At 41.3% G+C, this 26,092-nt stretch overlaps 1 protein-coding gene and 1 long non-coding RNA gene across 2 annotated transcripts in view; one reads left to right on the top strand and one right to left on the bottom strand.

Moving 5' to 3' along the window:
• Positions 1–26,092, top strand: part of ds (dachsous cadherin-related 1) — a 392,936-nt gene that overhangs the window by 128,480 nt on the left and 238,364 nt on the right.
• Positions 690–7,298, bottom strand: LOC109031433 (uncharacterized). Its single transcript, XR_002008804.2, has 2 exons — positions 5,373–7,298; positions 690–4,362 (listed from the first exon to the last, which is right to left on the bottom strand). It is a non-coding gene; the product is annotated as an uncharacterized lncRNA (long non-coding RNA).

Below are 26,092 nucleotides of genomic sequence, written 5' to 3'. Positions count from 1 at the left end.
GCAGGATGACTGATATATCATTCCAAATTTCCAGTCAGTATCATCGCACTGGGGACTTTGAATAATTTTATTTAATTTTTATTTTTACAACTCACACTTATGGCACAGAGTTGGGCAGTGGGAACTGAAACAATGTCATTCTTAGTCTCCTGGGTGGTAACAAAAAGCCAACAGCAGATCTCTCCTTTCTATAAGGTCAACGTCTGTTTTACAAGTTCATCATTGGAGGGGACACAATTGCAAGTAAGAACAAGTGATGTAAAGATAACAGGCTTTGCATCACCCTTATCATAAATGGAGTGGATTTAAGGCTTGGAATGATGATAATGCTGTAAATAATTTCCTTTTTTGCAGCTTCATTCGGTGATTTACTTATTGATCATTCTTTTTTCCCGCTTCCCTGACTGGTTGTTTGGTCGTTTGATTCAACTTTTTTTCATTAGATTCCTCTAACATTTTGATTTTTTCTCCCGGCCCTGGAGTTCCACCGTGTCGCAGTGTTTATACCAGGGTGGCTTCCTTCATATCTTACATTTTATGGATTTCCAACTGTAGTGAGCTGTATAATATAAGAGTGGCTTCTTCGCTACCTAACAGTTATTACATTGCCTGCGTTTTCTTCCTCATTATCACTTTTTCTTGAGGATTTTCTTCCTTTGCACGCTTCAAAAGTTGTTGTTCTGGTGGCCTTATTTAATTTTTTTTTTTTTCCCTTTATTTTTTTCTTTTGTCGTGTGATATTTTTCTAATTATGTATATTTTTGGGAATCTGCTTTCTCCTACTTCCCATACTATGTCTTTTTCATATGAGTTGTGGAGTCATTTAATAGGGATGCACAGGCAATTTATGTGTATGTGTATAAAAAAAAAGAGTGCGTGTCCCTTCTGAAGTAAAGAAAACATAGCTACTTAGTTTTTAAAATTTTACATAGTGTAGTGAGACGCAACATTGTAAGATTCTACATAGTGAGATGCAACATTGATGAACAGTTGGTCTACATTGTGAACAGGCCATGAAATGGATAGCATAGATGTGGCTATCTGCTCACTTCTCTAGATTATTGTTGAGTTTCTCTCAGTGAAATCTCTTGATTACATACTCAAATTGCATAGCAAAATCGTGACTGGATAGATGATGAATATTCAATTACCATTGCATTAAAATTGGTTTGAAAATTTATATATTCTCATTTATATACTCATTATGTAACAAATATTTTATCTAAAAATTAATTTTCCTCATTGCTTGATCCTTTGTTTCAGGGCGGCCGCCGACGCTGAATAATAAATAATCTTGATTTAGTTTGCAACCCAGGACGTCTGGCATTAGAAGTCATTAGAGAGTTCAATGTCTTCTATTTTATAGAAAAGAGGTATTTCAAAGTCTCAGCTTCGATTAGTTAAAGGAGGGGTAAACCATTTATGGTCCTCAACTTTCTTTTTCTTTTTTTTTCCCTAATGTGAAGGAGGTGGGTTTTTTCTTCCACCATCTTTTTTTCATTGCATACTGGCAGCATCGAGATAAAAATGTTTTCCTAGTTCTTCTCAAAGAATCGAACATTTTTGGACAAATAACTGCCAGGCAGCCTGGTGTTAGGATGCATTTCACCCTGTTGGCTGAATGCAGGGATCTTAATGTCGATTTTCAATGTGGCAACCTTTCCAGCGTACTATTTTTAATGTATTATTCTGAGCAACGTTATTCTTTCTTCTACCGTGAAAAGGATACTCTCAAAAGTCCCCAGAAATTAAAGTATTTTCTTTTCCCTGTAGAATATTTTAATGTTCCGTAATTGGCATAAGTGTTTGCCGAGTTTAGTAACTGACTTCTTTGAATATTGTTTCTAGTTTTTTGCTCAATGTCTTGCTTTTTTCTGAATTATCATTACCTCTTTCAGGGAAACTACGAAATTTCAGGGAATTTTACTAAGTCAGTAAGAAACTGCGAGCTGTCAGGGAAAATTTGTTAAATCGCCTTTACTTGCTCTCTTGAATGTGTTTCATGTTTCGAACAACAAATTTCGTGTGTTCAGGTTTGGAAGTGGTGATTTTTAATCTTGATGCACATCATGTAATGTTCGGGAGTATAACCTAAAATCTGACAGGCATTTCATTTTCTGCATTTTGTGGCAACCCTGTTTTTTTCCTTTTGCCCATTTTCTTTTGAGTATTTTTTGATAGGGAATGAAGAGCCTCTTGATTTTCTAGCCTAAGTTTCAGCATACAAAAAGCTTTTTCAGGAAATAGACCATTAATCAAGAACTAAATTTCATCTATCCGTACTATTCTTTCTTTTTATATGTGATTGAATGATAGGTAGGCTGAATAGTTTTAATTATTTGACTCGTGGATCTTTCTAGGGGAATGTAGCAATGTCACTGGTAACAAGGTGGGAATTCTCAGATGTTGGTAGATAAACTGTCAAAAAGTTGCCATTTTTAAAGTGTACATCTGAAAATTACCCTCATGAAATTTGAGTCCATCTGTTTTCTATTCATCCAATATTAGGTTTTCCATTTCGTTACAAAAACATTGTCTTAGTCTCTTGTTATGTCCCTCTAATTGACCAAATGAATAATCTCATCTCTTCTCTTCTTTTATCCATGTTGTTCAGCTGCGCTCATTATCCTGCATTTTTTTCTTATTTAATTGCCATTGAGGTTCCAAAATATGAATCCATACCTTAACGCATTAACCCCTAAGGTTTCAAATTGGTATGTAGGGTTTTGCTCTTTCATTTAATGAGTATGCATTTTCAAGGTCCGAAGACTTCCGGAGTTAGTCTCTTGTGTTGTAGTTTTCAAAAGGTAAGACTCATTAGACTGACCGTTGATGAAATTTTAGAAAAATCACTTTTCATCAAAATTCAATGACACTAAATCTGAACTGACAACTGTTCAATACAAATGAAAAACCTCGAAATCAACTTTAACACGTGAAATAGAAGTTTTGCTCCTAAAGACTAAAATTAAATGTTTTTGAAACAAATGTAGTAAATCGGTGAATTTAAAGTTCAACTTAATTTTGGTAAATTTGAACTTGCATCTAAAGAGAGCACTTTTCTGTTAGATCTCAGAATCTCCACCAAAAATCCTTTTTCCCCCCTCTTTTTTTATCGTAAGTAAACTACTAAATCATGAAACTCAAGATATGCACTGATAAACTGTGAAAAATATTCAGTTCATGTAAGCAACTTTTTTCTAGTAATGAGTGAAACTAAAGGGAAAAATCTGAAAAGCTAAGACTGAGAAGTTCTCTCTTTGTATTCAAGTCATCAATTATGGCTCGATTTTGTTGCTAAGAAAATTTAAGTTTTTAATATTTTAATTCATTCTTGTAATTTTACGATTTTTTCTCACTAACTATAATGTTTTCATGTTTTTATTTGCTCTTGTAAAAGTGTTTAAGGCCTCTCAGAGCCGTTAATAGGTATACTATTTGTTTTTAATCGCTAATTTTCATGTTTATAATTAGTTAGCACTTAGTTTTTAATTTTTTCATAATAAATAAATTAATATCAAATTATATATTCTTTCTTCCTCTTCTTTTTCATCATCATCTCACGTAGGATATCATATCATCTCTTAAACATTTTTCATTTTTTTATACACGCAATAAGAAAAAGATTTGGTTCAACAAGTTTAAGACTTTGGGCGGACTCTTTACTCCTTTAAATCTGAAAGTTTTCTGGGGGATTTTGTAGTTTCATTACATTATCTCACGTAATATTTCTTATGATCTCTTTTAAAGAGGATTTTCTACATGGATGTGTAGAGTTGAATAGTGTGTATTTCAGCTTGCAACGTAAAAAAATCTTCGACCTTATTTTACTTAGTCATTTTATTTTTTTTTTTAGATGAAATTAAATCAACAGTTTTTCTTGAAATAATCGATGGCTTTTCTGCACTTAGGAAATCACTGTGATTTTTCTTCTTCAATTGTATATATAGTAGTTACTTACAGAAAATTGGAAGACTATGATTTGCTTATTTTAAAGTTTCAATAGAGATAGGCGTTTTTCAAAATTTAATTTTCCATATTTATTCCCTTGAAACATCAGCTAGAAATTAGTATGAAGGCTTAATTTAGTCAGACCATATATTTAAGATGAAAGATGTAGAAAGCGTTAACTTTTATTTTTATTTATAATTTTACCTTGAAGAAGGGAAAAAGAAACATTCTCTCAAATCCAGGAGCAATGAGAATTTGGAGAATTACTTATCCTTCAAGCCAATGCTCAGACGTTTGAGGGAGGTGCGGGAGTAAGGAGGCAAGCTAAGCCACCAACTCTCATCCCTGAGATCGCTTCTGTACCTAAGTCTGATGATCCAAATGGTGGAAAATGTTCTTTCTGCTATACGCCTGCAAAGGTGTTTTCAGAGAAAGGCAATTTTCAGATGGCAAGATTATGTTTCGTTCAGGTACCTCATCGTTTCTCAATTATGTTTCGTTCAGGTACCTCATCGTTTCTCAATAAAGAAGTAAGTATTTCATGTGAATTAAAAAATGGTTAGACCTCTGAGGTTTCTTGCAGAATAAGCGTACTTGCGGATTTTTACCATAGCTAGGAACCTAGAGATTGGCAATAGTTGTTACCAGAGTTCATACTATTTGCCTAATGTATTCAATGTTACCTTCTGTTTCAGTGGCATGATTATTAATGTTATTATTTCCCTTAGTTCAACACAATGCAACAGCTTAAACTAGAAAAATTTATATGCCCTGTTACAGGGGCGAAACATTGCTCCTAAGTATTAGGGCCTTTATTTCTTTAGAAAATTTGCATCGCTGTCAAGTAGGTGTCTAAAATGGGGTAAACTAATTGAGAATGAAGTTCAATTACTTTGTTCCCTTTTAATGCAAAGGAGAATGCAGCATTCTTTTGTAAGTCGGTTTTTAAGTTGATTTTTCGTGCAGCCCCAAGTTCATTTTAATTTTCAAGTTCATTAACTTTCTCGTCGACTATTAGTTAGTGTGCTCTTCAATTCCTGCTGTCCCAGACAATTTCTCACACTGTAAATTGAATCATGGATGGCTCCAAATTAGACCTCTCAATAGTTGATAACAGGATCGGAGGACTGAGCGATCACCTTATTCAGCCAGCATGTGAACCAGGCATAACTCAAAAATGAAGCGAAAAGATGATTTGGATCATTAAGTAAGGTGGAGTAAGCCAGGGAAATACGTAGTAGGTGTTTTTGTTGAAACCGACTCGAATTTTCATACTCGGCAACCTGTGAGAGTCTCTGCTTGGCTGTGACTATCTTTCAAGCCGCTCTATTGCTACTGCGAGTTAATTTTATATTTAGAGGTGACGTTATCACCCATAATTACTTATATCTTCAAGCTAAGAAAATAGAACGTGTACATACCTTTCACAAAATTGTATCCTAAATAATGTCAGGAGCAATGAACGATGCTTGTAGCAACTGTAGACGCAAAATCAGAGTCTCTGAAAGAGTTAAATGGGAGCTTAAACCCACAGTCAAAGATCTCTGATTTTGTGACAATAAGTTGATTAAATGACTACACTAAACAGAGAGGTGGTAGGTAGAATTGAACGTTACTCCTCCAGATAAACAACTGCTGCCGATGTCCAAGTAATTGAGGTTCCCAAAACGGTAAGAGGAGGGGTTTCCCAAGACTAATCATGCAAAGAACATGGCGTTCATGCCAATAACATGCACTTAAAAAAAACGCAATCACTTCAGAAGGCATGAGCTGTTACTTTTGTTACCTTGTTACTATTGTTGGGCAAAATGATGTTTCTAACAACTCCTGACGCAAAATCAAAGAGACTCAGAAGAAACCAATTTGAGCAAATGCTCACAGTCTAAGATCTTTGATTGTGTGACATTAAGTTGATCTATGATTGCACTGTTCCATAAAGGGATGAAATTGTGCCTCACATACTAAGGTACGCAAGCCCTGCGTAACAAGAACGGTAGAAGAGATAGGAGGATTCCAAGATAAATAAGGAAACATGTTCTTAATGTCAATAAAATACACATCAGAGAAGCATAATCACTCCAGAGCACATAGGTTGATGGCAAGATATAGAGCGAATAAATTTCGGTCGAAGTTCAGTGACAGTCGCATGTGAAGGCCGAGGCTCATATTCCAGTAATTTTTAGACTTCAGTCACGAGCATGCATTCTGTGATGTAAATGCTGCTTCCTCTTTAGAGTTTGGCACAATTTCGGTGTAATTTCGTTAACGTAATTTACCTGAATTACATCTATCGCTTAGGTCAGGTACTGACATAAACATGACGACATAACCTCACTTAAAAATTTGTCACATATTCGTTCAATAAAAAAATAAAGATACCACTTGAACATTTCAAGAGAAACTAAGGTAATAGTATATCGGGCTCCAGTAGAACACGTGAGACGTAATAATATGAATATGTAAATATAGTAGTTAGCATCTACAAAGAATTAAACTCTTATCCAAATTAGGTATAAATCTATTCATACAACTAGTTGGAGGCTGGTAACGACCGACCAGGGGAATTTCATTTCGTTCCCGAAACTCGAGCTGAACTGGCAGAACTGAACGGAATCAACCAATAGCATTGAACCACTAGTGAACCACTACCGGTTTTTCTCTAAATTCAAAAGATACAGCTAAAATTGTGAAAGATATTAGCCGATGCTGAATTATCCGTGCGATGAAGCCCTATTAAATGTGGTAGAAATGAAATCCTCATATCCTCAACCTTGATCCTTTGTAGGTTTCACTGGAATCGGCCAACGTGTAAGCGAGAAATCTGCTGTGAAAGGTGGTCTTGACGGGGAGGTCGGCAGTCAGTTTAGTCGTTTTTACGTAATTTCTCTTCTAAAACATTTGGAATGTTAAAATAAAGTCAAAAGCGGCACACACGGTAACATGGCGATTCTTTAGGTACCCACTTTTATGGGTCTAAGGTTTACCGTTATCGCGGAGTTTGAGTGACTTTCTCAGTACCCTGGATTCTTGAAATTCAAATTTCCCGGCAAAGTAAAAAGTAAAATTTTCCTTGTTTTGGGTCATTAAGTGCTTATAACTTTTTGAAAACTCAATGGATCTTATTGAAACTCTTCCACTTTGTAGTCCTAATTGAGATGCGTCCGTAGACACCAAGATCGTAGGAATCCGTGCCGTCGTTTGGGCTGCAGTCGAATGGCAATCGAATCAATTTTCAAGTTAAGGGAGTTGCCTGTGACTAAGAGTGTCGGCCACCCGTTTGTTATCGGGACTTTAGTAGGACGTCATTTTCCTCGACCGGGGGTGGCTACCGCCACTCTTGATGCATGTTAAGAATCCCAAGCTACTGCACATAGAGACAGTATATTTCAGAAACCCCACACTGCTAATTTCTCTACAGTGCATTCGTTATTTCCAGAAGTCAACCCTCGGATTCAAAATCTAGTTCTTACCTTTGTCTTCTCTGTTATTACTTTGTCTATCAATGTCAACATTCTGCCCAGACGTTTTCTGACGTACCCTTTATCTTCCAGCCCATTTTAGTGCATAATCTTTGCAATCGATGAAAATTGGAGGCCTACGAAACGGGAGCTAACCAGAACTGGATTCCTCATGTATTGACCCTTGGGGACCCTAGGAAGTTCGAAAATCGGACGCATTGTTCCAGACTTGGCCGCTGCGCCGCGCTAGTGTCGCGTCGGGGCGACTACCGGGCAACCGAGACGGAGAACCGGTGCAGGCTCGCCCGCCCGCGCTCCTCTGCGCCTGCGCTGTCGACCCGAGTGAAAGCTATTTTTATGAATGGCTAGCAAAACCGTTTAATATACTGTGAACTTGTCATCTTAGCTTTGATGCTTCGTTTCCTCGCCGTGATCCGTGCCCCCCGCGCCGCCCCCCTCGCGGCGCGGACGCGGCTCCCCCCGCTCCCCCGCCGGGGGGCGCAGAATGTGTCGTGCGGTATGCGGTATGCTGCCTTGCTGCCTCCACTTGCACTTGTTTTGACTCGAGAGCGTCAATCATCCCGCTCACTCTCTCCCTCCCACCTCTCCGCATTAACGGCGAAACTTCGCGGAAACGCCGGGCTCGTAAGCGTGCTTTATGTGTGACGTCACTAGCTTTCAAGAACCAACTCAATATCATATCCACGCGGGTAAAATAGGCTGTGGGAGGGAAAAATAATCGCAGATGCATTTGCCCGATTGGAAATCAGAGGCAGTTCATTTCAGAGACTCCGCACTGTTTTCATTCCCTCAGTGTAAAAGTTCCTTTCCGATGCCAACGTTCTAAACGATGAATGCTCGTTAGTTTCTCTGTAATATAACATCAGTACTCCAGAGCTCGAAGATACGTAACTCACATTTTTGGGGAAAAATTCAGTTTGTGGCGTTTTTGAAATCTCTATTAACGATTCCGTGTGTGTGAAAAATTTGGAACCCATATCTTATGCCGGTTATGAGATACGAACTTTCAAAAATTTCGATTTGCATTTAAATCAATGGGGCCGACGCGCGATTTTCCCCTGAGACCTCAAAAAGACTGAAATTGATGTAGGTGCTTGTTGGCTCCTGGGTATTGACTTTTTGCTGGGAAAAAATTGAAAAAAATCCGCAACGGAATTACGGCGTTCTTGCTTTGAACGGCAGTATACGGGTGGCACGGCTGCCGATTCGATTACCCATTCTGCTATCTACGATTAACCACCGGATTATTTCTTACTCACAGATTACCCACCGGTTCTAGTTTTACCCACCGACTCCAGCTTTACATACGTTTACCCACCAGCTACAACTTCACCCACCGTTTACTGCCGAATTTGAATTTTCTAAATGTCATTTCTTTGGCTTTAAGTGAATAAGAAAATACCCACAGATTACCCACCGTTGCCTGGATTACCCACAAATAACCCATTACCCACCGGAGTTCAAAGTATCCACGAAATGGGTAATTGCCCACGAATCGGCAGCCCTGAGGGGCGTTGCGGGACTTTTCGATCACACTGTATGAGATATATTGTCTCTCGACGAGTCCCTCCGGGGATATCATCTTTACAGGGACAGCGTCTCAAGTCGTCGGGGGGCACGAGGCATACTGACGACCATACTCTCACCGTAGGTGCCGGCGCGGGGTCGCGCTACCGGAACCGACCCGTGGAACTCTCTCGCGGACGGAAAACCGCCCCATTCATCAGCGCTAATGGCGGGCGCGGCGCGGGCCAGCGGAGAGAGTTCGCCTTCGGAGGAGTTATTCACATGTCCGAGATGAGTGGACTTAATATTCCGCGCGGGTCTCGCCCGGCCTCGGAAGATGTGACGATGACGCCACGGGCCCGGCCGCGCGGAGACCGGGCTCATTAACCGAGTTTAATTACTCTTTTAGTCGCTGTTATCATGCGCCGGGTCGCGTTACCTCAGCCGCCACCGCTTCGCCTTTCTCGCCCGTGAGTCCGTAACCCGCGCCCGATAAGGAGCCCGTCGCGAGGATGATTGAAGGTTGTGACGCAAGCGCCCGGTCCCGGTGTTTCCGCGCGACGATATAGGGAAAAGCCGGGGGGAGGTTGCCCAAGTCCCTGACAGCTCCGACGCGACCCGGCTGCCGCCGTGATGGACTGATTTACTGGCCACGTCAAACCATGTACGTGGCTCTTCCATGGTTTCCATGTAAACAGACAAATTGTCGTTTCCTAGATCAATAGTGGTGACATTGGAGGGAAAGGGGGAGATTTGCCCCCGCCCTACCCTCCAGAAGGCCTGGACCCAAAACAAAGAAACTGAACTTTGGTGAAAAATATGTCTCTGCTCTTAGTTTTGAATGCTATGGCACAGTGACTTCAACGCAAGGGAAGAAAAAACAACAGGAGCCCCAGGATGCCACCGTGATGGACTGATTTACTAGCTACGTCAAACCATGCACGTGGCTCTTCCATGGTTTCCTAGATCAACAGTGGTGTCATTGAAGTGGAGGGGGGGATTTGCCCCCCCCCCCCCCTCCCCCTGTCTTTCAGAAGGCCGGGATCCAACACAAGGAAATGGTGAAAAATGTGTTTCTGCTCTTATAAGTTTTGAATGGTATGGCTCAGTGACTTCAACGCAAGGATAGAAAAAACAACGGAAGTCTCAGGAGCGTCATGAAAAGGGGATGTAGGGATTGTAGGGTCATACGTAATACGGTCATGCATAGGCTTTTAGAAGGCCTGGATCCTAAACAAGGAAACTGAATGAATTTGGTCAAAAATTTGTCTCTGCTCCATAAGTTTCGAATGCTATGGTACAGTGACTTCAACGCAAGGAAAGAAAAAACAACGGAAGTGCCAGGAGCGTTATTAAAGGGGATGTAGGGTCATACGGCGCAAAGTAAAAGTAAAAATCAAATAAATATAACTCCGAGGAAAAGTGTCAATGGAGATTTTGACTTAGTGACTTCAACGCAAGGGTAGAAAAACAAGAGAAGTCCAAGGAGTGCCAGAAATCGACACATTTCTGTGAAATGACCGTCCGGGTCGCAATTTCGGCATTTCCGCGCGCGATGGCCGCCGGGACCGCGGACGAGCGAATGCCCTCTCTCCTCCCTTGGGGGGATAGTGGGGGGGGGGGGGGGGGGGAGTGACCAGCGTCCACCTCGACCTCCTCGCCACAACCGCAGCCGGAGCCGCACATAATTCCACCGCGGCTGTGGCTCGCTGTTATTATTTCGATTTAGCCGTACTTCTCCCAATCCTGATCCACGCACCGTCTCATTTGTTGCAATCAGCTCGGCCGTAGATAAATAATAATCTTAAACATAATAATAGGAAAACAGCTCCGCGGTCCGGCCGTGCTTCGGAAGAACGCCGCATCGACGCTCGAATGTTGCCGCGTTCCTCTTGCGATCGAGTGTTTCGTTTTCCAAAAAGATATTATCATCTGGACTTGAAGACGATTTATTTTGGATTATCTGGACTTAAAGATGATTTATTTTGGATTATCCGGACTTGAAGACGATTTATTTTGGACTATTTGGACTTGAAGACTATTTATTTTGGAGAACTCACTCTGTTTTGTTCCTTATTGTGTAAAATTAATTTTCGAAAGCACAGTTCAGATTTGCTTGATGATGATGATAGTGATGATGACTGATGACCCAAGAGTTGAGCAATTGGTTTAGTATGACTACTGGAGTAACATTCGGAGATTGACAAAATTTTTACCACGTTCACTGCTAAATTTTGATGGGGGAACATGTAGAGATGTTTATACTGGGACACGTTTCCTTCAGCGCTGGTGCTCCTCATTAACAGGTGTTTTTAATGTTTACCTCTGTATCCTTTCAACCCATGTTTTGAAGTCACTAGGTCGGTATCCCCATCGATACTTTTCTTAGGTATCATTATTTCCTCGATTTTCATTCTTGCTTTGCGTCGTGTGACCTTAGCCTCCCTGTAATGACACTCCTTGAACTTTTGTTGTTTGTTCTTCCCCTGCGTTGAAGTCACCGAGTCATTATTGTGTCATTCTATTGGAGACATACTACCATACTACAGGTGTACAGGTACTACAGGTGTCTATGATTGCACTGGGTTCATTGTGCCTTTTAATTGTTATGTCTTTTCGATTTTTAACCTGTGTTTATTCTGACTTTTGGTAAGTCGTTTTATCTTTTACTCAGTTGACACATTTGTGCACCATTCATTCAACAGACTGCAATATGTTTTATCAACAAGTACGGCGGTTACATGGTTATGCAACTGTTTCATCTCTCAAACAGTTAAGGAAAATTAGTAGGAAATTAGTGTTGTCATCATGTCGGAAAATTTTCCTGCTGAGATGTAGGGAAAAGAAGGTTTTCCCGGCATTCATCAATTTCCACCTTAAACACATCACCAATGGTTTACATAAGAAGCGTAACAAGTGCATTGAGGTTACGGAAAAGTTCAAAAGCTCCTTGTTGAACTTATGCATTGAGGATGTTCACTATGAGATTATGGATCTCAATCATAATCTTAGAAACGTCATAACCAAACTTAAAGCGTCGCTACCGCATTTCGTTCTCATTGATTTTATTGTTAATACCACCTTAATTGCCAAACGTCTCGGGCGTGTCACTTGGCAGCGCTTGGAAAATAAACTTGTCAGGCTGGAGGAAATAGTTGTGGACAAATATCATAAATTGTTTGGTCCTTTCATGGAAAAGAGACAGTTATGGTTAGAGAACATCTCTTCGACGGTATTGCCAGGCTATGTTGAAAGAGTAATGTGTCTGGGTCCCATGTTTTCTTTGCCATTTTTTAAAATCGGAGCTGTTGCAAACTCAATTTTTAAACCTGTTCCTCTTGAGAAAATAATTTCTCAAATTGAAGGTAAAATCAGAAATGAATCATCTATGGTTGCTGATAAAATTAGGGAAGGCATTTGCTTGGTGATTAACCGTTATCACCGAGAAATGCAAAGATCTCAGGGATATCCTGAAAAAATAAACATCATGTCGAACCGGAAATTTAATCAGTGTAGGTTGATGAGAAATCTCAAAGAGGATCTAAAGAACACCATAATGTTTTGTAAAAGAAACAGGTCTTTAAAGTTTGTAAAAGCAGATAAGTCCAACAAGGTAGTGGTCATGGATGGCAATGACTACTCAAACAAAATGCTTCATATTCTCAGGGATACAAGTGTATACAAGAAGGTGGCTAGGTCTCTAGTGCCTTCGCAAATCGATAAGAACAACTCTATTGTCAAAAAATGGCTTGCGGAAGGTCATATAAATGATGGTATGTGTAAACATCTTATGGTTAGTGGTGGCAGCGTTGCCAAAATTTATGGTTTTGTTAAGCTGCATAAGGCAGAATTGCCTTTGCGACCAATCGTTAGCACAATAGGAACACCATACCAAAAACTATCCAGGTTTTTATCTAGCATTTTGTCGAACATTGTCGGTAAGGGGGACTCGCATATTCGGAACTCTTTTGAATTTTTTGATTTCATCAATGGTGTAAAGGTACCTGACGGTTATGATTTAATATCTCTTGATGTAGTTAGCATGTACACTAACATATCTGTTGATTTTGCCCTTCAATGTGTGGAATTGAAATGGGAGGAAGTTGAAATGTTCTGTCCGTTACCTAAAGAACAGTTTTTTAGTACGTTAAAAGTGTGCCTCACCAATACCATCTGTCAGTATAATGATGCGTTTTATCAACAAATTTCGGGTTTGGCCATGGGAGGTAGCCTTTCGGCTGTCATGGCTAACATATCCATGGAGCGCATCGAAAGTACTGCTTTGAGTTTATCTCCCATCGAAATCCGCATGTACAAGCGGTATGTCGATGATATTTTTTCTTGTGTAAAAAAAGAAGATACGCATGCTATTCTTGAATTTTTCAACAGTTTAAATCCCGCCATAAAATTTACCCTTGAAATTGAGAATAACAACTGCCTCAATTTTTTGGATATGACTTTAATAAGGGTGAATAGCGAGATTAGATGTAAGTGGTATCAGAAACCAACGGCGTCTGGTCGTTATGTTAATTTTTTATCTGTTCAACCCATGAATGTAAAGAAAAACGTTGCATCTAATTTAGCACGGCGCATAATTGGTCTCTCTCATGTTTCATATCGGCATGAGATGATCCAGATTGGAAAGAATCTGTTGGTTGAAAATTGTTATCCACCCAATTTGATAGCAAAGATTTTCCGCCAGGTACTTAGTAGTTTTAATAAGAGAGGGGGGCAGGATAAAACTACCAAAGAACGGGATCTCGACAAAATTGTATGCCTTCCATACGTTCCCTTCCTTTCGGAAAATTTGTCATCGATTTTAAAATTGTTCGGGTACCATGTGGTTAACACCAAATACAACAATCTTGAGTTCCTGATGTCTAGGGTGAAGGCTAAAAATCCGATTCTGCAGGAATCGGGTTTGGTCTATAAAATTCCTTGTGGAAATTGCGACATCAGTTACATCGGTCAGACCAAGCAACTTCTAAGGAAGAGGCTTGGTGGTCATAAATATGACAATAGTGAGTTAACAGCACTCAAGAGGCACCAAACAGAATTTGGTCACCGGTTCGATTTTGATAAGGTGGTAATTTTATGTAAGGAAGAGAAGTTGTTTCCCAGACTGGTCCTGGAAATGATCGAAATCCTCAAACATGGGGATTCTGTGTGTAATAACCGCACTGACATCAGCGGGCTTAGTGCAATATACCACTCACTTTTTAAAAAGTCAGGTTTAGGTTGACGCCCCAGCGGCACCTATTGGCTTTTCCTTGAACTTAATTGTTTCACTGGTTAGTGCTGCCATCTGTGTGTGGATCGTGAACTAGCGTATCGGTCATTTTCGGTTACTGGTGCTGGCATCGATGTGTCTTGTTTGTTATCAATTTTCTTTTTTTTTTTTTTTTTTTTTTTTTTTTTTTTTTTTTTTTTTTTTTTTTTTTTTTTCTCTCAGATCCCGGCCCCACCATGTAGAGCTCAGGTTTTAGCGTTTTTCTTTTAAAATTTTTTTATTGTTTCCGACTGAAAATGACTCAGTGTTGAGTCGAAACGTCTCGGGTTTCATAATTGTGTATTTTTAGCCTTGTTTCCCGTTTTTTTTCATCTTTGTTGTTCCACTACAGGTGTACTACGGCAGTACCCCGGGACAGGACAGGAATACCCCCAAATCACGTCAAAACGCGCTATTTTTTCTTACTTTTAAATCTAAATTTCTGTAATCTCCCATATGAGAAAAAAATCGTAAAAAACACTGCGAGCTAGGCTTTTTTAGCACTCTCAGATGTAATATAATTTTTTCGAGAAAGTTCACCATTCTCAAGAACGTTGAATCAAAGCGCGAGTAAGACTCTCTGAGAAATGAATAGGAAAAAAAAAGGATTTCTCTAAACTAAAGTCCAAAGATAAATATTTATTTTAATTAGAAGAAATTTGGCAGCGTTGGGCTGTTGATACGGCGTTTTAACTTGGCGCATCGGAGTGGTCCACTCGGATACGGATATACGGAGGCTGCGAGAGAAGGGGCCGGGTGAGCTGCGGGGAGGAAGGGGGGGGGCAATATTATTAGATAAAACGAGAGTTCCCTGGATGTTGGCATTCCATTGTAACTGAGGCTCCTCTGCCCGCAACTGTTTGCAGTTTTCCTCTCCCCCCCCCTCCTGCCCCCTGCCCCCCGCCGAACCCGATTTTGTTCTCCGATCTTTCTTTCCTCGTTCCCAGCGTGTAATTCACCGTCATTAAAGATCCGTGGCAATTTTTTTGTTTTCGTGCCCGCTCAAGTTCAAGCTCAAGCTAGCCCCGTCCGTCCGTCCGTGGTCCGTGGAACTCCCGAAATGAGTTGCCGGCCGGCCGCAGCCGCTGGAAATGAGGCATGCCTCACCGCCTCGGTCGAAGGAAATGAGGCATGCCTCGGTTGTTATGGGTTCCGCAGGGATTCGCCGTGGCCAAGGAAACGCATCTGCTGAACTTACTTGCAGTGTTTTAGAGGGAAATAAAGATCCTGCGGACTGATTATTGAAAATGATAGACAAAGCTATAGGCAAAGAAGGTGTAGGAAGTATGGAGCGATTCCATTGGTTTAAACGGGTGGTTTTTACAGACTAATTGGACTACATTTTGCAATTTAGAACTATAAATTCTAGCCCGGTTTAAAAAACACGTATGTGGCATTACTTTCCCTATGCACATAGGTAAGTGTTTTTCCAGAGGAGCCAGAATTTATAGTTCCAAATTGCAAAATGCAGTCCAATTTTAAGAGGGAAAATGATGGACTAACTAATGGGTCTCTTGTCGGTTGCATAGTAAGTCTATTACCTACCCTTTTCGTCCATGGCAACCACCCACTTCCACCAATAAGATCCCTCCATATCCACATTGTTCTCTTTGTCTATAGATTTATATATACATTTCAATAATCGGCCCGCTGAAAAGAAAACATGTCTAAGAGACCCACCCCGCTTTGCTATTTTTTCCATAAAGTAAGTCAGGGAATTTTGCAAGTCTTTTCCATAATTCTTGTGGCCGAATTATGTACATTTCTTTAATTTTATCGCATCATTATAATAATTGAAATATTTACTCATAATTTCATTTTATTTTTGTGTTGCAGGTATGTTACCCAACCCGGAATTCATTTACCTAACCCTAGAAATGAACTCAGGATACCCTCTTTATCCAACAGGTATTTATCCCTTACTTTCTAGCCAAAAGCCTAGGCTTTCTTTTCTATCTCAGCGTTTAAGTCTCCAAAAAAAACTCGACTTGCATTGAGAGTCCTGCGTCTAGTTTGTGATTGAACGTTTTCCCCCTTACCCCGAAAGAGAGAGAACTTAAAAGATTAGTCTTACGGACATCTCATAGCAGTAAGTGCGAAATAAGTTTTGAATAACTTGACCTGAAGGCACAATCCCACTCAAGACAGCAGTAAATACTGCTCTTTCGCGGCATACTGTGGATTTCTGTCTCTTCGTCTCAAAAGACGTCAATTTTTGCGAACGTACTGCATTTTTATAAACAAGACTTTTGGTGTTTTAATAGAACCGGGCAATCTTCACTAACTCGGCAGCATGGGGCCTAGTGTCCTCACTATCTCTGCATGAAGATTCTTTTACGCCTGCGCACCGAAAGCTCACGGGGAAAAAATCGATTATTTTTCGTGTGGACCGATTCACTTAGCAGATAACGTCTCCCACGAGGCGGCAACGGGGCAAACAACTCTTGATGTTCCACCGTGAAATATTTCTTTTAAATGATTGCCGAGCTCACCTTAACATTTGCCCATGCCCGTCCGCGTCCACGCGCCTTGTTGCCGGTTCGCCGCCGAACCATTGGATTTTTCCTCGTATTTCCCCTTGTAAGAGTGCGATCCGGCAACCTCGCCCCCTCGTCCTGCTGCTCTCTTTGCTCACTCTCATTTACCTCTGTTGATGATTTACTGTAAACTGTTTTAGTCCTCTCATTCTCCGCGCTTTTGCCTCCCCCCCCCCCCCCCTCCGCCGCGCAAGAGCCAGATCGAGCCGAAATTTTGGATATTGGACACGCAAAATTCGAAACATCCTAAAAGCCAGCAGGTGTTGCTAGACTGTGCAAACTTTTTCCTGGCTTATAGAATGTAGCAGCATCAGAGTAGAAATTTTTTCAGTGAACAGTCTTGAAAAGTGCGGAAAAAGTCAGAAAATTGCGATGTCGAAGAAAATCGATCACTTTGTTTTTCTAAACTATTATCCCTGCGGTTGGCTTCGGCGGTTATTTGATGCAGTCAGAATGATTGATTAGGAAAAGAGTTGGGGTTTTGTAGGAAGCTGACAAAATTGTTGGCGATCAAGCACAGACTTCCCTGATGCACTCCGTGTTATTTTGAAACCATTTAGCTTAGAAAACGACTTTCAGGGTGACCTTCTAAAAAACCGACAAAATTAGGGAAAGTCAGGGTATTTGTGATGACCGGGAAGTCAGGGAATTTCTGACACATCTACCAATCACTAAAACTTATCTCTGACCTTCCAACTGTTTTTTGTCGTATTTTAACCAGCTACTGAATGCCTTCCTCTATAATATGATCTCAAAGCAAGGGAATTTTTCCAAAGTTTAGCGGGAGTCGACGTATCTGGAAAAAAAAAAAAAAAAAAAAAAAAATAGATATTTTGTCCATAGGTCAGGGAAAGTCAGAAAGTCGGCAAATTTTCAGGTAAAATCAAAAATAGTCAGAGGAAAATCTATGGCAACCCTGAACTTTCCTCTTCGCTCCTACAAAACTTTGCAACAGACTTATTCTCTCACACTGAAAAAAGATTCTCGGCGTTTTTACCAAGGTCCGTTGGTACCTTTACCATCTCACTTGTTTTACCAATTATTGGTAATTTTACCAAGACAGACTGATAAGCTTACCTAAAAACCGGTATTTTTACTGTTTTTTTTTTTCAGGTAGGAATACCACTTTTATCGGTAATCAATTCCCGGTAACTTTGGCATTTTATCTCAATAATTCTACCACAGTCGATAAAAAATATTGGTGTTTTTACCAAGGTCCAGTAAAATTACCGGGAAAGCTCAATAATTTCTCGGTAAAATTACCAGTTCCATAAATGGTAATTTTACCAAGAAAAAAATTGGGATCAAATAGAACCCTGAATTCTTGGTAATTTTACCGTTTTCTTAGTAAAGACACCGAGATTTTTTTTTTCAGTGAGACTTGTTCTCTCATCTTCAAGGTACTTCAACGAAAATACCATTATAATTTAATAATAAGGCCCGACTCGGCAACGGTGGATGCTGGAGATATGGCGGCGGCATTCCTTCTGGCGGGCGCTTTTGGTACGGTGCCTGGCGTAAAACGACGGCGCGTAATTCCGAAATTGGATCACCCTCGCACGAGTAATTGCTAATTACTCCTCCGCGACTGCTCCGGCGGCCACGGTCGTTGATCCGTTCGCTTTTCGTCCCATCACTCCGGAGTGTGGCGTATCCCCGATCGGATTCGTCCAGCCGGATCACTCTTCCCGCTAGTCCGTCGTCTCCGCACTGCTAAAAATCCGGGAGTTAAACCAGAGACAAGAGACCCTCCACAGGGTATCTACAAGTCCAGAATTTCCGTAAAATCGGTAAAATGTGCGGATTTTTTAAGCTACAAGTCCGGAATTTTCGTAAAGTCCGTAAAATGTGCGGATTTTTTAAGCTACAAGTCCGGAATTTCCGTAAAGTCCGTAAAATGTGCGGATTTTTTAAGGCCGGTCCGAAAGCACTGGGAAAGTGCGGAAATTCCGCAAGGAGCTCCGGAATTTTGTTCATTTTTTGTCATTTTTGTCGCAATTTGAGCGGGAAATTCAAATTTATGACGTTTTTCGATTTTCGTCAACTGGAGGCACTGGGCAAGTACTGAATTCTTCTTTAGAGGAGGTACTGAATTTTCTGAAAAAGTACTGTAATTGTACTGATTTTTGGTCCACCTGTTTGCTTAGACATAATGCACTCCATTGGTATTGACAATGGTGGAAGCTGGTAGAAGCTTCCAATATAACAATGATACATAATATATAGAATGAACCAAAAGCCATCAATGCCGTGGAAAGTGTCCAAGCTTAATATGCTAAGAAAGGTATTCTGTACGGATTCAGGGCCCTCAGACTTCGGAGGGTAGTTACAACCCTATCTTTCACGAAGGAATCACGAGAGATGGACGGGTACATCCTCGTAACATCACGAAGTTGGCCCACAGCTCTACAACACAGCCTGACACCCTGCCTCAACAATGTTTGGTCTCATTAGTAACAGCTCGCATCCCTAATTTCTACAGCCACCTCCCAATTATCTCGATCTGACCGCAGTGACCTCTTCTCCTCGCTTTGTAGGGCCAGGATACCATCGCAGCTCTCCTCACCAGCCTCTTTCTTGACTATTTCATAATCAGACAGCATTGTCACGTTGCGTTGTAAAGCTCATCGGCGACGTTTGAATTTTTCCTAGCGCGTTTAATTTTCACACAGAAACTTATGCTTCTTGGAATCATATATCAGTACCCCAAAGCCAAAAAGTACCTAACTCCACTTTAGTAATTTCGAGATATGAGGGGAAAATCTCGTGTCAGCCCCGTTGATTCCATTGTCAATTGCAATAAAACTCCGCATCTCATAACCGGCGTAAGATAGGGCAACCAAATTTTCCACACACGGAACTGTTAATGGAGATTTCGAAAACGCTTTAACTCGATACTTCCAAAAATGTGACTTTAGTATCGTTTGGCTCTGGGGTGCTGATATATTTTCACGAGGTAAAAGAAAACCCAGAAGTGAAAAAATGTCCCATATTACTTTAAAAAGAGGGCGAATCACACAAAGATTCACCAGTTCCCCGGGAAATTCCTATTATATTAGAAGAGATTAGGCAACTCCGTAAGTTCATACGGCGTTTTTCCTTATGACGGCAATATTACTGTGACCCATAACTCGACCGTGCGGTTGTCAAACTGACTTCTAAGGAACCTCACCGAGTCACCGCACGGTAAGACTGAGCAATTGTAGTATGATTTGACAACGAAGCTTGCATTCCTGAGTGCATCATTACATAAGACTGCATTCCTAGGTCGCGACACCCCTGGACCGGCTTATCCAGCCGAAATTTGTCAGGCTTCCGCGGACGTCGGCTACATCACAATTAGTAGGAGAGCCGGCATTTTTTCGACCCCTAAATAAAACAGAAAATGATTGCTCCAATTCGGGGTTGCCGAATTGATATGAAATTTCTCTTCTGCATCACTGATTTTCCTTATTTTTAATAGCGAAATCACTAACTATTCGGCTCCAATTTGCATGAATTTTTGACCTCCCCGAAAAGAAAAGAGAGAACTCTCTTAGTCGCCATTAATGAGAAAGCTTTTGTCCAGACTTCTCATAAGCATGGTTCTCACAAAACATGCAGTGAAATGCATTCCGGATTTCACTCCGAGAATTTTAACGGAGTGACTTCTGACGGCTCATTGAAGTTCACCGACTGTTCGGAGGAAAATTACAACCCTACCTCTAATGAGGGAATCACGAGAGACGAACGGGTGCGCCGTATGAACTTTCGAGAGTTGCCAAATTTCCTTTTAGAAAATATTTATTTCTGAAAAAAGTAATGAATAATTTGCATCGAAATTTTCCGACACTCTAGATCGAACTGTGAACTACATTTCCCGAAAAAACGGAAGAAAAATATTCGCAAGCTTCCTCGAAAATTCGTATTTTATCCAAGGAAATTTGGCAACGTCTGAAGGCTCAAACGACATTTTTCCTCAGTGCGGCAGCATTGACTGGCTCCACTCTGCCGTACTAAGGAAGAACGCCGTATGAACATTCAAGAGTCGCCAAATTCCGCCGGATAAGACATGCATTTCAAAGGGAAGTTTCGCATACTTTCTCTTGAAATTTTCGCATATTTCAGATTGATTTGCGAACAAAACTTTCCGAAAAAGTCGAATTCAAGTATTCACAATTTTCCAAGTAAATTCGTGTCTTATCGAAGGAAATATGGCAGCGTCAGAAGGCTCATAAGACGTTTTTCCGTAGCACGGCATCACTGCGCGGCGCGTGGGTTTGAAATCACACGAACGGAGAGTCGAGCCCGGGTGATTTCCTGCCGGACATGATAAGGTGCCCATTACACGGAACAGATCCTCGGAGGGGCGCGGAGCAGTGGCGAGGCGCGAATGATCGATTATCAATACTTCCCCATTTGAAACTGCGTCAAAGAATCGATTATAAAGAATCGGTGTTTATCGATCCTTTACGTTCGTTTAAATCAGAGATAGATCGATATATCGCAAAGCTCGCCACGCTACTAGCGCGGAGGGGCGCGAGTTGACGCGAGGACCCGGCGTCATTAGTCAACGGTGTGTGAGTGTGTGTGTGTGTGTGTGGGGGGGGGGGGCGCCACGGGAGCGGGAGGCTGAATCGGAAACGAACAAATGATCTGTCGAAGCTATTACGGGGCCGCGCGGGTACACGAGAAATGCATCACTGAAAATCGGGCCGAGGGCGAACAGCAGAGGGGGTGAGTGATCCCGTATCCATCACCCGGGTGACCACTGACCCCGCCGCCGGCCGTGACCGTGGCCAACCGGTCGCCGCCGTCGGTGTCGCAGTCGTCGTCGCGCCCGGTGGACGTCCGAGACGCCGACGCGACGCCCAGGCCGTCCGACTTGGTGGAAGTCCAGAGAGACCGGATTCGAAAGATGTGTTTCCTCGTCGGAGCCTTGTACCTCGAACACTGAGGAATCAAAAATTAGGTCAGAGGTTTAGGTCAGGTTAGGTCCAAAATTAGGGTAGAGCGCAGGGTTGCCGGTGGTCTGGAAAACCGGGAAAAAGTGGGGATTTGCGAAGACCAGGGAAAGTCAGGGACTTTGTGGGAAAAGTTAGGGAATTCGTGGGGTAAAAGTTAGGGAATTCGTGGGGAAAGTTAGGGAATTCGTGAGAAAATTCAGGGCATTTCTGACAAATCTACTTATCAATAAAATTTATTACTAATGTTTCAACTGTTTACCCTTCTGGTCATTTTTAAGACTTGTCATCTTTCAACCTGCTACCGAAAGTCTTTATCATTCATTTGATCCCTAAATAAAGACATTCTGTCCAAAATTCAGTAAAAGTTAGCGTATTGCCAGGAGAAAAAAAACTCATGAAAAATTTGTTCGAAAGTCATGGGAAGTCAGGGAATTAGACAATTTTGGAGTCGGGGAAAAATCAGGGAAAGTCGGGAAATGTGAAGGTAAAGAAATTATGGCAACCCTGGGTCAGGCTGATTTCTGTTTAATCTGACAAATCATTAAGTGATGCCGCTTTAGTTACACCTGAATCGCATGGAGCTCGCTCTTCAAATAATTGACGGGCGTCGCAACTTTTCTAACGTTGCGTTGAAGTCTCCGTGAACTAACTTGGGGAGTCTCCTACAAGCCCTGGATTAACTGACCAATTATCAGATATCTACACTTTCAAGGGAAGCATTATTCAGAATGATGAATTTCCCGACTTTTACCTGACTTTCCAAGGCTTAAGAGCACTTTTTCTCCTTTCCCCCCTTTTTTTCACACAAATTTTTTTTAGCTAATTATCCGAAAATTCTTGTTCCTTGTCACTGATTCAGCCTCTCTGCGAAGAAACCTCCGCATCTTTATGAAGAGAAGGAGGAGGGGGTTACAATTTACTCGTTAGTAAGACGAAGAACCGCATATACATTCACTGTTTGCTATGGAGTTACGTGTTTTTCGCGTAGCAGGGCAGACGTCTGGTAATGGCAAGGGTACGAGTGACGGATCGAAGGGTCGGAGGGGGGCAAGGGGCTGGCTGTTGACACAGTTCGAGAGTTTTAGCGCTGGTCGATGATGGAGCAGTGCTGTTGTGCTAAGGAGAAACGCCCTATGAACATTCGAGAGTTGCCAAATTTCCAATAGTTGCCAATAGTTATTTTTGAAAGAAGTTATGAATATTTTTCCTTGAAATTTTCAGGATCTTCAGGTGAAATTGCGAACGAATTTATCCGAAAAATTGGAGGGAAAAAATTCACAATTTTTCCAGAAAATTCGTGATTAACCAAAAGAAATTTGGCAACGCGTAAAGGTTCATACGGCGTTCTTCCTCAGCACAGCAGAGTGGCACTGTGGCAGCGACTTATCCTCTGAGGTATGTGACAGGGTTGCCGGACCAACTGTAAATCATTCCCCGTGTTTTCCTCACGTCTCAAAATGGGGTTTTCAACTAAATTTGGCGACACTGCGGCTGAAGCGCGCCACTACTACTCGCGCCGTAGCCGGCCATTCTCTTTCTTGCCTCCGTACCTGCCCCGACCTCTGGTTTGCCACGTCGACGTATTAAGCCGTCGTTTCCTGGTCGAAGGAGCGTAAGTCCATTCCAAGATTTCTTTGACTCGAACAATTTAAGTTTTTACAAGATTGAAAGTGTGCTAATTTTCGTCGAAAATTTTTCTGATTTTCGCGTGAGATCTGAAAAAAAATCAGTGAAATTTTCTGCCAGAGAAGCCCAAGATTCTCTTGGTGAGAATGCAACGTAAAGGAAAAATTTGGCAACATTGAAATGGAGTTACGTTCTTTCGTGAGGTGAGCGACAAGGTGTATGGGATCACCACTCGTCAGGGGTCAGGATCAGTGGCATCTTTTTCGAAATGTCATCGGTCAATAATCATTAATCAAAACGATTCGAATGACATTTTTCAAGAAATTTAGTTCAGCGACGAACGCTTCAACCTTTTTTAGAGAGAGAGAGAGATCTCTTCCTTTCTAGAACTAGGGGTTCGAGAAAAACTTTCGGTAAGCAAAAATTTGATTTTAAAATTATTTTTTTTAATTTAAAGCCTAACAAAATGGTATAATTTCAACCCTGTATTTTCCGTCCCAATTGGTATCAAGCGGCTTATTTTTTATTAACACTGCCTAGTTTAGCTGGATATCCGAAGAAAAATTCTGTTGGGTACGTCCCCCCCGGGGGGGGGGGGGGGGGGTCCAAAAAAAAAAAGAACACTCGTTTGCCAGAAAACTTCATTCGAGTTTACACGCAAAATTGAGACGTGAGTCGCTTCCTGTTTTCCCTCCTTCTGCCAAATTTTGTGCGCGTAGTTTTGGATCGCTTCTGATCTGAAAATTGATTTTTCCTGCGGTGTTGCCTAATTCCTCGAACCAAGCTAGGATGCCAGTAGAATGGCGACAAAGAAAAGCGAAATATACCGATCAAGCAATTCCGATTGGTAACATCGACAGAGGTTATGTCATTGTTTTTGTTTGGATCTTTTTGTTTTGTTGGGATATTAGAGAGAATCCCCGTAGTGACGTCATGTTCGCTCGAGAAACGGTCGACGTCGGTGGAAAAGCGGCAACATGGTGGAGGGTTCTGGGGGAAGGGGGGGGGGGGGCGCCGGTGCATTCGTGGTGACAGCACCATTGTGAGCGGCAGACATGATATATGTGCCGCATTCGGAAACGCAACGCACAATCAGTGGAAACTCAACCAGCACTAGATTAGCGCTTGCGCAGGCGCACTGCGTCGCTCTTGGTGCAGTGGTGCAGCGGCGGTTGCCGAATTTCTGCGTAATTTCACATTTTATCCTCCATGAAAGCTCTGTTCAGGGCAGCCTCTCGGCAACATCTGTGGCACGGTTGCCAGATGTCCTCTCAAATTGAGCTCAATCCTATTTTCAAGTAGTAGGCTTGTGTAACATTGCCGTGCTAAAAAAAAACCGCCGTGTGATCGATCATTCGTGGGTTGCCAAATCTCTTCTGGCCAAATATTTATTTCAGAATTTATTGATGGTAATGTTTCTTTGAAGTTTTCAGCTCCTTCAGATTAAATTACAAATACGCAATTCTGTAAAAAAGTTTTAACAAAACATGCATTTTTTTTCTTTCTTTTTTTTAGAAAATTAGATTTTTAGTAAGATAGACTTCTCAACGCAAAATTTTCTTACGGCGTTATTCCTTGGCTCGTCAGTGTAGCAGGAGTGATAATCGTCACAAAAGGCAACCGTGTTGTGCGCTTTTGTTGCCATTTGTCGCGGAGCCAACTTTCAACCTACATCTAAGGGTTGACTGGCGCTTGAGACTCGGACAACGAGATGTCTCTTTTTATCAATAAACTTCTACATCCATATTCCAAAATCTTAAGTGCAATTTGACATTCTTTTCTTTTCTTACGATAACGTGCTAAAAGTGCTTCATCCAAAAGCCGCACGTATTCCCAAACTGGTTGTTCTTTCTGCGTTTTGATCTTCTCATAAAATCCATCCTCGAGGTTTTAATGACTGGATTCCTCGCAGCTTTTGCACTGTGTGCAATCAACTCCCACTACAGCGAAATTTCACAGATTAATCCAAAATTATTTTGTAGTCGTAAATGCTTTGGTATCTCAACTCGACTGCAGGCAAAGTATGTGCAACATTTAAAAAAGGAAAAAAAAAAACGGTGGTACTCTTAATTTTTTCTTACCTTCAATCATATGTCATTGTTAAAATAAATAGTACACTGTTTTAATTGTCATCAGGCTAAAATGAGCGTTGAGTCATTCTTGGCATTTTTTCTTTCACGCCACGAATAGATAAGAAATAGATACAAATTTTTAGGAGCAGCCCGAGACGATGATAACAGTGGAACAACAAAGATGAAAAAAAACGGGAAACAAGGCTAAAAATACACAATTAATAGATAATAATAGATTAATAGATAATAGATAAGAAATCGATACGTATCACACAATCGATATCTTTTTGTATGAGCATACAAAGCTAAAAATAGTTTTGGGGAGAGGGTCAAGGGCCCATTTAGAGGCCCATTCAGAGGCCCATTTCAAGGGCTGCAAGCTCATGGATAATTGTTTCCGCCCAAACCTGTTGACCGACAGCAGTACTCCGGATCGCTTCCGTTTCCGACGTCTCTTGTCATGTGTAGAGTTTCCCTGCAGTTTGAAGGCGCCGTCGTGCGCAACCGCAAGTGGAATGCCCTCGGTCCTCGGTATTCCGGTAATGAGAAGTTAACCGAAGACGAGTTTAGTTAGCGACAAGTTCCTCTCTCTATTTGAATCGATCATAAACATCGATGAGAGAGCACGCCGTTATTACCTAGACAAAATAACGTAACTGTATTCCAACGTTGCAAAATTTCCACTCGCATATCGTAATTTTCCCAG

Source organism: Bemisia tabaci, chromosome 7 (assembly GCF_918797505.1).
Source record: "Bemisia tabaci chromosome 7, PGI_BMITA_v3".
Lineage (NCBI taxonomy): Eukaryota > Metazoa > Arthropoda > Insecta > Hemiptera > Aleyrodidae > Bemisia > Bemisia tabaci.
Note: the sequence above shows the minus strand (reverse complement) of the source record. Positions and strands in the feature narration are given on the sequence as shown.